Below are 13,712 nucleotides of genomic sequence, written 5' to 3' on the forward strand. Positions count from 1 at the left end.
ATCTTAACAGATCTACCTGTTTTGGGAAGTGGATGTGAAGTTTGATTGGGATGGCGTGGTAGCAGGTATGTGTATTCTATTCTGGCAGTGATCCTTATGGTGCAAAAATGCCTGCTCGTACAGTGAGTCAGGTACATTTTGCAGGACCTTGAAAGACTTTTTCTTGATAATCTCAAAGGCTCAGATTCTGAAGGTAAAATCCAAGTAAATATTTAGTGGTTGATTAATAGGCTCATAAAGAGCATTCCATGGATGTCTTCCTCTAAATCTCAGTCTTCTGTATTTTTGGACATTACCAAGGTTCTTCCTTGCCCATCTTGAGAACCATGTTTCCAAGTCTTTAAAGGATTCTCTGCCAAGCCTACCTTGTTCCTTCAGTTGGTTTCTGCAGATATTTTGGTAAGTTGAAACACTAAAGTCAGTGATATTTATTTTACCTAAAAAAAGGCTTTTACAAGTTGGATAACTTTGGTGTGTATTTCTCTTTCCACCACAGCACAACACATTCTTCCTTCTGGCCATGGATTGGTTCCTTTCACAAACCATCAACACTTACTTGCCCATACCCCACCAGCTTCTTATCTGAGCTACTCAGCCTAGTCAAGCCAAGTACTAGAGTTAGCTAGGGTCATTGTCCTTCATCGGCCATGTAGATGACACCACCAGAGTTAATATTCATCATGACAACCAATACGTTCTCCCAGGTAGCCTCTGGGAGCTACTCAGTGCTTAATTTGTGCCAGGGCTGAGCCCAGGAACCTCGGGGCTTGGCAGTTCGTAGCCCCACACCTCTAGGCTTGCCATGTCAGTTATGAAATTTAAAAAATTGCTTGCACCCAGACACCTCTTTCATTACAAACTAAGCACTGGAGCTACTCAATTATCTAGGCCTCTGTATGGCTCTCATCACTTGTATCTGAATGCTGTGATACATCGAGACTAAATCTGTACCCTGGGTATTAACATTAGGGGCATAGTAACTGTGTCCCTATCTTGGTCTGACCTTTACCTCTGCCAAACCAAGGACATGATCCTTTCATTTTTCAACTAAGAAAAGAACCACCCAGCTTAATCCAGGCCCAGAGACTCTATTTATGCATTTCCAGAACATCCTGGTGGAGAAAGCTATACATCTGCAAAGTTAAATATGGTGAACAGTTCAGATAAAATCAAATACTATCCTTTACCATTGATGTACTAGCCCTGAAACATCCTGTACCTCCACATCACTCTCACTTATGCAAAAAGATTATAATTAGAAAACTTGAACACTGGTCTATCAATCCCTTTGAGGCATGCAGTAGTCCAATTAGTATTTAATGCTGCAGATAAATAATGTTACAAGGTACTGACTGGACTGTGGTTTTTTTAATTTTATGTACAGTACAACCATGTACGATAAGACGGCGCGAGTTGCACTGATGGATAATCTCCTAATAATGGACAAGAGACAAATGTCCATTTCATCTTCTGCACCTCCTAGCAACCTTCAAAGAGTCTACTATTAAGTATTGTTTGTGAGAGATGGTGAAATTAAATGAGTTGCACTAACATGGCTTTTCTTATAACTCTCTTGGTTAGACCCTCGAAGGTAGTAATGGACAGTTACTTCTCCACTTGCAGAGATCCACAGGTTTTTTTTTCTAGTTTCCCCTCCTATTCAATACATCTTATTTACTGCTAGGGGAAATAATAGGGTGCTTTGAGCTCTAATATCTGCAATATACAGGTGACGCTAATTCATGTCTTTGTCCTTGATGTAAATAAGCTCCTAGAGGAAGGGCACCTGGCTCAATTCAACCCTGGTAAGGCTGAGCTGATGCTGGCAGAAGTGACCATAGTCACTATTGTAGGCATCTGCCCCTCTAGTCATCAAGGTGGTACAGAATCTTTAGGTCAGCAAGACTCAATTGTTGCTCCTAAATGTTCTGAAAAGCAACAGGAACTAGAAACACCACCTTTCATCTTTGACTAGACGAATACAACCTTAATCAGAAGTATAAAACAAAACGGGTGTGTGTAACATATACACACAAACATATTTTACTTTCACAAGTAAATGGAGAGAGAAACAAACCTATAACAAGAGCCAATGAATTTTATGACAGACTGGCAACTCATGGTGCTGTATCCCTCCAACATATTTTAAAATCTCACTGTTTATTTTAATAACCTTACATTAACATTAATGTTGCATGAGAGGAAGATTTTTTTGTATTTGTTTTTATGTAATTATAGAAACACTGAAATATGAAAACACTAATGTATTTATAAAGTGGTGTTGGGTGGCCCCTATTTGTATTACTGTTGGATGTCTCAATCAGTTTTTTCCAGAATAATCGTAGTGTGGATTAGGCTGGTTAAAGGATCGCCCTACAAACAAGGGGGTGACCCTTAGAGTATATTTATTTATAGAAATGTACTATACGCTGAAAATTGGGAATGAAGGATTTTATAGTGAAACACAAAAGATTCAGGCATGCAGATATGAGGAGACGTGGGGCGATTCTTGGGAGAAGGAGAAACACACCCACCCACGCAGATTGAATACCTTTTATTGTTTCTGGTGCTCAGATACCCAGCAAGCGGGTACCTTAGAAACGACAGGCAGATTCAAATCTTTCTTGCAGAAATTGAAGATCGCGCTGGTCGCAAACACGTACTTACTGTTTTCCTTTCATCTCTGTAGCCAGGCCCCGCAGCCTGATCTTCCCAGGATCCGGCTAGCTGCAAAACTAGCAGCAAACACAGGGCGTCGCCCTCCTTCCTAGGCAGAGGACTCAAGTCAACCACGTTCCCAACGCTTCGGGTGCTGCAGCTCTTTCTGCGCCGGGCGGCGGCGAGGGAGGAGGGACTGGAGGAGGAGCCGCAGCCACAGGCCGGAATTGTTTCCTGGGCTAAGCGCAGCAAGCTGGGAAAGCGTTTCCGGAAGGCTGGTTACATCCCGCAGCTGATTTTGGACGCCTCTGGCGTGGGCGAGAGACGGCGAGAGGAGGGAGCAGCCCGAGCGGCGGGAGGCGCAGGGGTAAGTGTGGCGAGGCAGAGCGCAGCGGCCAGGTGCGCTCCGGCTCCTCTTCGCCTGGGCTCGCTGGGCTGCGCTCGGCGCGTGCGTGGGGCGAGCCGGGGAAGGGCAGGACGCGCCGGTGGGGCTGCGCCCGCGGGAGAACGTGGGCTCCGCTCTCCGCCAGCCGCAGCTGCTGCAGCAGCGGTGCCCTGTGCTCGGTGGACGCGCCTCGCTCACCGTCGCTCTCCCTGCAGCGGCTGTGGGCGCAGGGCGCGCCCGGGGTCGGAGAAGGTGGTGGTGGGGGACCTCACCGGCTCTGTCCTACCGGCCCCACAGACTGGCTGCCTCTCCTGGCCGTCAGCTAGGGGGGTAGGGCGGGTGGTGGGCTGGGAGGGAGCCGCAGCCCCTGAATGTGTGTGCGCGCAGCAGAGGAGCCAGGCAGAGCTGAGCTGTCCCCGGGGGGGATGTGAGGGCAAGGGAAAGTGCGGGGCTTAAAAAGCAAGGGGGAGATTAGGCGCTGTAGGTATGAAATGAGGGGGAGAAGGAAGTGAAAGGGATTTCCAGCAGACATGGCTTTATAGCCCACGATCTCCTCTCCAGCCTTATCCGTGCGGAGGCCCACAGGAAGAGGAGTGGGGTGTGATGAGTATCTGAGTACCGAGAGGTGGTGCAGAACACACAATGTAGAAGTCATTTGAACAGTGAATGTAGAAGAAAGTGACCCCTGGAAGCATATTGGGGTGTTTTGGAATTTGGCTTTTCCTTTTATTTAAAGAAGGCACCGCTTATTAGCCAAGTTTTAAGTAATTTCAAAATCTTGGCCATTGTAAAAATGCTACAGTTTTATTTATCCAGCATATAGGGCCTGAACCTGCACCACTGAAGTGTATGGGATTTTTTTTTTGTCATTGTCTCCACTAGACCCTTCTAGCCCTTTATATTTTTCAAAGCATTTACAGTCTTTAAGAGATGTTTTTATGAAACAGTAAAAATTGCATAATGGACATGCGTTGAAAAGCCCCAAACAGACACAATGGCTCTGACATTGGGTTGAACTTGTTGAGAAGTGTGAGATAGGGATCACAAAGCTTGCATTTTTATGTAATACAAAGAATGACATTAAAATAGTGTTAAAAGCCTCAAACTTGTGGAGGCAAAGCAATTACTCACTACACTAGTAGTCATAAAGTACAATAACCACATACACAGTAAATCTTAATAATTCACCTTGAGTTCTGCAAATGCCATAGGATTCTAAAACCCAGATAAGGATACATCACTTTTAGCTGCTGCTGGCACTGTATGTCCTCTAGAGCCATGTCAACATGTGTTATCGATTAATTCTAGATCTGATATTGTCATCATTCTGGTGTCGCTCATGCTTTTGTTATTTTGACTGCATCAGAATTAGCTGACAATATTGTACTAAAAACTATTTTCTGTATATCTAACACAATCTTTTTAAAAATGAGAATGTAGCATATTTCAATAAATAAGAGTCCATAGTAGTGAGCATTTCACGACGTCATTGTGACAAAATAACTCTTTAACTTCCTTGCATGGAAAAACAATTTTAAATAAACCATACAAAAATCCAAGTAGTTTCTATCTTTCATTTGAAGGAATGAGGTTTATTTTATTTTTTTTACGAGTGAAATTAAGATGAATGAAGTATAGAGTATTCAGGAAGAAGAATAGTTTTATGGTGAGTTTAGAATTTAGAAGAATTCTCAATCAGTAAAGCAGCTCAAGCAAATGTGGCATTCCCAATTTGGGAGACAACCAAGATAAGATCAAAATAGCATGGGTAGCATTCCCAGTGATAGGACACAGAACTTGAAGCCAGAAGACCTGGGTTCTGTTTCTCAGATTTGTGGCTGACTCCATGAGAAGCCAGTGAAGATGAGGATGGGATGTGGCCCAATCTTGTACTTTTAAGAGACTTATTCTGCTGTCATTGAAGTCAGTGCTTCCCTAGGGAGTATGGATTTGGACTCGGAGTAGGCAGATTCAATATTTGAATTAGAGAGAGTAGGAATTTAGGAAGCTTGTAAAGAAAGAACTTCTGTACTTGAGATGGCATGAAATAAGGGTTTCAGCAGAGGCAGGGTCAAGGTGAAGATTAATTCTGGCATTTGGTCTGTAGATGGTGATAAGCTGACTGACTCATCAGTCTTGCATCACCTTTATCTGTCAAATGAGGAACAAGGATGAATCAGTCTTTTGGACTTGGAGACAAAGTGAAGTTCCACGTTGGTAATGTACAATAGCAATACTTGATATAGTGTAAACAGGGGTTCTCACAACAAAATTTATGGTGGCCCCAAAGTGCAGCCACCAACTGTTGCTGGTGGCCTCGCTGACAATTTAACTTTAGGAAAAACAAATAAATATGCACATACACATGTCCAAATCATTGTAATTTGTTGACTCTTTTTGCAGACTCAATAATAAAAATAATGTAGAATTGTCTATTCTTTACTGGACCTAAACAGAATGAAAACACAAAGGTGCTCTTGCAGGTTCTTGTCTTTTTTGTTGTTTGTTTTGCCTTATTATTATTATTTTATATATTTATTATTTTATATATATATATATATATATATATTTTTTTTTTAAAGACCGCTAACTAGTAAGTCTGTGGCTGTGAAAAGTGACATTAATAAATATCACATTTCACAGCAGACTTAGTCCTGGCAAGCCTGGGGACAAATTAAACCTTGGATGGGGAAGTAGGTAGGTGGGATGGGGGGTGGGGGGGAAATGCATGATGGGCTGGTGGAGGCAGTGGGGGGCCAAGGGCAATGCAGGGGTGAGCCCCGCAGCCGGGGGTTGGAGCCCCGTGGCCAGAGCCTGCTGCCCACCACCCCAGGGCTGGAGCCTGACCCTATTGTCCCCAGGAAGGTGGGGAATTCACTAGCTGCTTGCTCCTCCAGCATTTGTGTCTCCAGAGGGGAGCAGGGTTCAACCCCTGCTGGTGGCCCTGGGGGAGGGACCACTGCTTTGCGCCCACCCCCGTCCCCCCCACTGCCCAGGAGACTGTGGACGCAAGAAAAGCCCCTGGTGGCCGCATGCGAGAAATGCTGGGTAGAATGTACAATGCGTGTAAACCATACAATATCTATATCTACCCACAACAGATAAGTATCCAACCAAAAAGTATCTGTCTGTTTGAAACAGAGATAACATACTTATTTGAATGTAGTCTTTCTCTGGTAATATTGTTTTAATAACATTGTTTAAAAAAAGCAACAAATTGCTCAGAGGTACCATATTGGATCTCAAGTATCTAATGTGTAGACCAGGGGTTCTCAAACTACATTGCACCGTGACTCCATTCTGACAACAAAAATGACTGCATGACCCCAGGAGGGGGGACCGAAGCCTGAGCCCGGCCAAGCCCCGCCACCTGGGGCGGGGTGGGGGAGAAGCCAAAGCCCCACCTCGCCAGGCCAGGAGGCCCAGCAAGTCTAAGCCAGCCCTGATGACCCCATTAAAATGGGGTCGTGACCCACTTTGGGGTCCCGACCCACAGTTTGAGAACCACTGGTATGGACATTAGACCAATTTTAAAAATGTATAGTTGTTTGCTTTAGTAAAATTATTTTGAGATGTAGATTTGTGGCATGCTTAGTAGCCACTTCCAAAAAATATCTTGGTAGTTGGAATTTTTTCACACCAAACTACTGAGGAATTGGGCATAGCAATACCTAATTGCATGGAAACTTTTTTAAATCAAAACTATGTGCAAAGAGGTGACTTGGAATGGTAAACTTCCTTATGTGCCCTTATAACTTGTTGAACTGACTTAAAAATAGAAACAGGGAAAAATTTAAAAACTTGTTTCCAAATTGACTTTTTGGTATCAGCTTCTTATAAATCCCGGTTCACTTATAAATCCCTGAAAAGAGAAATCTGTAATGGAAAGGTGGTTGACCTTTACCTGCAGTGGTGCGGATGATGTTGTTACTAGAACAGGGGTGGGCAAACTCTTTGGCCTGAGGGCCAAATTGGGGTTGTAAAACGGAATGGAGGGCCGGGAAGGCTGTGCCCCCCCAAACAGCCTGCCCCTCGTCCCCTATTCACCCCCTCCCACTTCCCGCCCCCTGACTTCCCCCCTCAGAACCCCTGACCCATCCAACCCCCCCTGATCCTTGTCCCCTGACTGCCCCCTCCTGGGATCCCCGCCTCCCAGAACCCCACCCCCTATCCAACCCTCCCTGTCACCTAACCGCCCCCCCGGGACCCCACCCCCTATCCTCCCCAGCCCCTTTCGGAATGTGGCCCTGCGAACATGGGTGAAGGGCTCAGGAAGAGCAGGGGCAGCCATGCAGCCGGAGAGAAGTGGCGGTTTCCCCTTCAAAGCGCTGCTTCTCTCCAGCCGGCTGCGCGGCCGCCCAGTGCTCCTCCTGAGTCCTCCGCCCGTGTTCCCCGCACTACCTGCCTGCTCCCCTGCCCACGCAGTGCAGCCCCTCCCTGCCGCGGGGGGTGCGCCAGAGCTGAGCTGCCAGAGTGCCCGGCCCTGGGTCCCCCTGTTGTTTGGGGGGCCCATGCCAGGGCACCCTGTGTTCACTTGTAAATCTGCCCCTGAGCCACCCCGCCTGGCTGGAGCCAGTCATGCTACCGGCACGGTGAGCGGAGGCTGTGGGGAGGGGCCGGGAGCTCAGGGGCCGGGCAGGATGGCCCCGCAGGCCGGATGTGGCCCGTGGGCCATAGTTTGCCAACCTCTGTACTAGAAGATGGCAGAGATAATAGTAAAATCATCATAAATTTTGAAAAAAATCCATTTGAGTTTTTGCTTGTGGAATTTATATCAATGCCCATAATTCAGAGAAGATGAGACAAGTTATCTAGAATGATAGGTTACAGTGCTTTAATAATTTTTAATTTTTATAATAGTTTCTTTTGTCCTGAAAGGGCTTAAAGCACTCTCTAGCTTTGGTATAAACAGGGTTCATATACCACTGAAATGCGGCCCCCTTTGGTTGGAATGCAGTAAACATTTTGGGGTGGCAACAGTACATGCCAATCTTTAGGCAGGGAAATGAATCAAAACTATATGAAGAATTTTAGGGATTCACTTACAGTGAAATTTGACCAAGACATTGCAAAAAGTGCCATTTGATGAAGAGGACTTAGTTTTACATCTCTGAAAGATCCTGGGGTGCTGGTTCAATACTGTCTTAGGAGCTGATCTGCAATTTAACCTGTGATGTGGACCACTACGAGGGCCCCATTGAAGTCTGTGGGGCTCCACATGGGTGCAGCAGTCTACTTGCACAGATCAGACTGCAGACTCTAGACCTCAGTGGGGAAACAGTGTTGATGCTGAATCACCAGCTCGGTTACTTGCAGCACTGTGGGCTGTCCTTGGAGGTTGCTTTTCCAGGTTCTAAAAGGCCAAACCCTTTTTGAGATCTGAGGTTGCATAGCTCCAACTTTTAGCACATGCTGTCCGGGTTTTGCCAATTACCCACTTCCATTTGTAGATTATTAAAAATTTGCCAAGCTATTTTGTCTACTAGAATTATAGAATATCAGGGTTCGAAGGGACCTCAGGAGGTCATCTACTCCAACCCCCTGCTCAAAGCAGGACCAGTCCCCAACTAAATCATCTAATTTCCCCCCCCAGATCCCTAAATCGCCCCCTCAAGGATTGGCCTCACAACCCTGGGTTTAGCAGGCCAATGCTCAAACCACTGAGCTATCACTCCCTGAAAACATATTTGTTTGTGTACTTGTTAAGTAGTGAAGTCGAAACCAACTTTGCATCTCTGTATAAAAGATTAATGAGAAGAATTATTTTTTTTTATATGCAATCTGTACATGAATTAGGATGATTAAGGGGACATGGTCTACCCATTAAATTAGTGGTCTGAGCTCTAGGTTTGATGCATTTATAGATGCCTTGGAATTGGGGTAGATAAACTGAGTAGGCTATAGTTTACTCTGGGGAAATTATTTATGAATGTAAACGATTAGGTCTAATTTTAGGTATATTGCAACAGTAATAATATTTGATAGAGATTTGCTCATTTCTAGTCATTAAAAAATTATTTAGCTCCAACACTCTTTAAAACAGAGGCTTCCCAATGTGGACCATCTTTTGATTTGGACACACTATGAACTTTTCCTGCGGTGGTAATTGTCACCAAGCAAACCTTTGGGTGAGCCTTACAAATACACGGTCATATGTCACATGACTCCACTGCTTTAAAATTACTGTGTAAAATCTCGCTGCAGTACTGGTGTGATCACACCAAAACACAGCAGTCATTTATCAGTTTAGATTCATCCACTGGTTCTTGTTAGTCGGGGAAACCAAGCTGTACTGTTTGTTTTTGTTTTGTTTGTTTTCCTTTTGTCTTCACTACTATACTGTAGTATGTTTTAGGTATCTCCCGCAGACTTACCTGCCCCATGGTAAAACTTTGATTTTGGAAACTGTAGGTGAATTTTGCCATGATGATATGCTTTTGAACAGTTTTCCAGTTGACTTTAAAACATAGGTGCAACTGAATTTTTAAAAAAGTCACGAAAAGGAACATTTCCAATGCTTTATTGTTTTTTTTAAATGTAAGATATCTTTCTAAAAAAAAATACACCTGGTATATTTTTGATGCTGCCACTTTAAAAATATGTGGTTCACAGAATTTTATGTTCAGTAAAGAATAATTTTCTATATGTTTATTAGCTAGTAGTGGTCTCTCTTTTTCTGCACTCAGTATAATTATGGAGTGTAAGTGAGCATACTTAATTTCCAAAGGGAGAGAAACTGGTAGATATTAAATGATCTGTAAATTTGTTAATCCAAAAATGGTTTTAATTTGTTTTTAACAGCAGAAGAGACTAACTCTTGAAGTTGTTACATATAGTATTTTGATAATGTTGTCTATTTGTAGAGGCATGCTGTTCTTTTGTACCATTCACTGACAAGAACGCTCTCCATGCAGTCAGTGGACGTTAAATTGTAATAATTTGGCACCACTAATATCGGTAGGAATTAACCAACCCTTTATCTGAAACCTCTCAAGTATAATTTCTTAAATGGTGGCAGGAGATACTATAGAGTCCTTAATAGCCAACTGCTTAGTTCATAACTTGATGGTGAACCGTTCTGTATATTAATGCATATCGTCATATAAACAAACAAAAAACAGTGATTTGTTACTAGACAACATTTGTTTGACTCTGTGTTAATGATAATACATTATTTACTTTTATGAAATAATGCTTCTTAGCACGGTACTGTATTGAGTGGCAGTTGGGAAACTGCCCATGAATTGTGAGTTGTGTAGGGGTACAGAACATATGCTGAAAAAAGAATGAGTCTGACTGGGGAGAAAGATAAGTGGGAAGTGTGCACTTGCATTGGAAATTAAATGTTTACCTGATTATTTTCCATTATGTTGTGTTTAAATCCCGATTTAAACTTCACAAAGTTTATTTAAATGACTAAGCGAATGCAAGACATTTTAATTGCCATTCATTACCTCACTAAGGAGTATTAAACAGGAGATCAGATGGCATATGTAAATAGAGCCTCATCCAAAGCCCACTGGAAACAGTGGAAAGACTCTCACGAGGCCCATGGGGGAAAAAAATAAAATATAGATATTGCAACTAGACAGGCTTCAGTTATAAGAGGGATATTAATAAAAATATTAAACTTTGGATATTTATGTTGCCTCAAAAGTGTCTTAGGTGCTTTATTAAAAAAAAAAGTAGGAAGGCAAGGTCTAATCTATCTATGGCACTTATACTGCACCAAACTCCTTAGCATCTAGGTGTAAAACATGTTACCGCAAGGAATTTACAATCTAAATAGGCAACATGTAGATGATGACTACATCATCAACCTGACACTACGAAGCCTGAACAGACCAGCACAAGACCGAAATAACTGGCAGAACTGGTGGATGCCCTGTGCACAGGAGGGTGTGGGTCTGCCAGAGGATAAAGAGAGATGATGAAGGCTGAGGAATGGGATGTAGCAGAAAGCAAGTGACAGAGTAGTAAAGATGAATTACTTTTTAGTTTTCTGTGTTCCAGTCTTACAGTTGCTGGAAGAAAGAACAATTAACAAAACACACCACCACAAAAATAAAGTGGAACTAGCAATATGTGCGTCAGACTTCAGTGCTTAGTCATTAGCTTTTTTGTTACGTCCCATCCTTCATCTAAAATGTATTCATTTAGATTGTAAAATCATCAGGCCAGAGACAGAGACCACTGTCAGGGTTGTCAAAGGATGCCTGTAGGCTCCTCAGTCCTTATTTAAATGACTATGTTGAGATACCCATTTTTGAAAATGTTGCTTGTGGTATCTTTCTTCCTGTCCACAAAGCTTGTTGTACTGGAAATGTGCTATGTGACCAATAATAATGGAATTACTTGGCAGGAAAAGGAAGATAGGTAAAAGAGAGAGGCCGGCTGTGCTATAAGTAAGATATATGGGGTCATTAGCAAACTTCTGTAATCCCCAACTTCAGAGCTGCCTCCAAAATACTATAAGCAATAAAACTGCTATTGGGTTTTATTTCTTCTCCTTGAAAGGCTCCCTCACATTTTTTTTGCCATCTGATAGTTCAAATAAACACAACTAAATTGTTTGTTAAACCTCTTATATTTTCCCCTCCCACTAAGAAACTTTGACAGCTTGCTCCCAACCTATTAAAATACCTAGGGAAAATCCTGTTGTTGCTTCTTAAGGGATGGGGTCCCATATGATATGGTAAAGGGGAGGATGCGTAGTGGTTATTGGCGATGTAAATATAGTTTTTAAAAGTACCCGTTTAAACCATTACAATTATATCGGTTTATATCATTAACAAGTTCAGACAGCAGAAGGGGAGGAGTATTTATACACTGGGAGGAAGAAGTGGCAAGTTCAGAGGGGCAGGGTGCCCCAGTCTTGGTGCAGTGGACTGGGGGATCGTTTGCGGGTATGTGGCTGGGTGCTGCGTGCCTTGCTCTGATCCCACCCCTCGCTCTCCCAGTTACTAGGTGCTGCCTAGTGCAGCTTGTTTGGCGGATCACTGCCAGGAGAGCAGCGGTGCCAGGGTAGATCCAAGTGCTCTGGCAGACCCACCACTGCAGCCAGCTGCAAGAGAAGCAGAGCCGGGGTGGTTGCCAGGCTGCCCCAAGCGGTGCCCTCTCCGCCAGGCACGAGCTGCGAGAGCTCCACAAGCTCCAGCACCCCCCCGCCCCAGGTATTGCTGCGGCGTTTTTAATGTGCACATTAGATATTACAAAGTCACAAAATTAATTTACCAGTCTGTTTTAAACATTAACTGCATTACATTAACGGTAAGACTAATACCTATCGGTTAGCTGTTTAACTGCTTAATATTTTACATCCCTAGTGGTTAAGGTGCACTTTAAAGGGGAACCATCCCCACCTTTTCCCCTGGACATGACATAGACCAGGGTTCGGCAACCTTTCAGAAGTGGTGTGCCGAGTCTTTCTTTATTCACTCTCATTTAAGGTTTCGCGTGCCAGTAATGCATTTTAATGTTTTTAGAAGGTCTCTTTCTATAAGTCTATAATATATAACTAAACTATTGTTGCATGTAAAGTAAATAAGGCTTTTAAAATGTTTAAGAAGCTTAATTTAAAATTAAACTAAAATGCAGAGCCACCTGGACTGGTGGCCAGGACTCAGGCAGTGTGAGCGCCACTGAAAATCAGCTTGCGTGCCGCCTTCGGCACGTGTGCCATAGGTTGCTTAGACTAATGCTATGTATGCATGCTTCCTGTACTCCTTTCTTCCCTATTGTTGATGCAGGCCTCCCTTCTCCTTCCTTTCATTGCAGAGGTTTCTCTATCATGTTGAAATCACCACATTTTGTTATATCTTGTAAGACCGGGATTCTCAAACTTCATTGCACCGTCACCCACTTCTGACAACAAAAATTACTACACGACCCCAGGAGTGGGGACCGAAGTCTGAGCCTGTCCGAACACTGCTGATCCGGGTGGGGAGTGGGGGAGCCAAAGCCCAAGGGCTTCAGCCCCAGGTGAGGGGCCTGTAACCTGAGCCCCACCACCAGCAGTGGTAGGGCTCAGGCTCTGGCTTCGGCCCTGGGGCCCAGCAAGTCTGTCAGCCCTGGTGACCCCCTTAAAGAGGGATGGCGACCCCCAGTTTGAGAACCACTGCTGTAAGCCATTGCTCTAGAAAATAAGTTGACAGTATGGCTCAGTTGCCATTCACAAATGCCTCCATCCTCTGCAGTTTGCCTGGACTCGAGTAGTAGCAGGGTAGTTCTCTTGTCAGCTTGGTGAAGATCTGGAGTTTGGTGTAACGGGAGACTCCTCTGGTGGTGACGGAAGGGAAGCAGATTGTAGGATGACGGCCTGAAGCAATTACTTTTTGAAAACACATGCACATGTACTGACCTTTATACATGTGAGTACTTCCATTGAGTGAGTTAGGAAAGCAATGGGGGAACCCTCAATAGGAAAGTTCCGTTTGGGACAACTCACAGCTGTCAGGTTAAGCATCTGTGTACGTGTTTGCTGGAATGGGAGTGTAGCTTTTTTTCTAGGCAGAGCCATCTGGGTCTCTGGAGAGAAGGCAAGTGGCCTGGCTGGCTTGGTTCTGTGTCTGTCTGCCTGTAGTCTCGGGGTAAGAGTGAGGCTTGGTCTACACTACAAACTTATGTTGGTATAACTGCATACTCATGGGTGTAGAATATCCTAATCCCT

General features: G+C 44.0%; 1 protein-coding gene across 1 annotated transcript in view; it reads left to right on the forward strand.

The window, feature by feature from the left end:
* The first annotated feature begins 2,979 nt into the window (after positions 1–2,979).
* Positions 2,980–13,712, forward strand: part of APBB2 (amyloid beta precursor protein binding family B member 2) — a 356,971-nt gene continuing 346,238 nt past the window's right edge. Inside the window, exon 1 of the mRNA XM_065405514.1 lies at positions 2,980–3,025. The gene's annotated coding sequence lies outside the window, so the exon portion shown is untranslated. The remainder of the gene's footprint in view (positions 3,026–13,712) is intronic.

Source organism: Emys orbicularis, chromosome 5 (genome assembly GCF_028017835.1).
Source record: "Emys orbicularis isolate rEmyOrb1 chromosome 5, rEmyOrb1.hap1, whole genome shotgun sequence".
In the NCBI taxonomy this organism is placed as follows: domain Eukaryota; kingdom Metazoa; phylum Chordata; order Testudines; family Emydidae; genus Emys; species Emys orbicularis.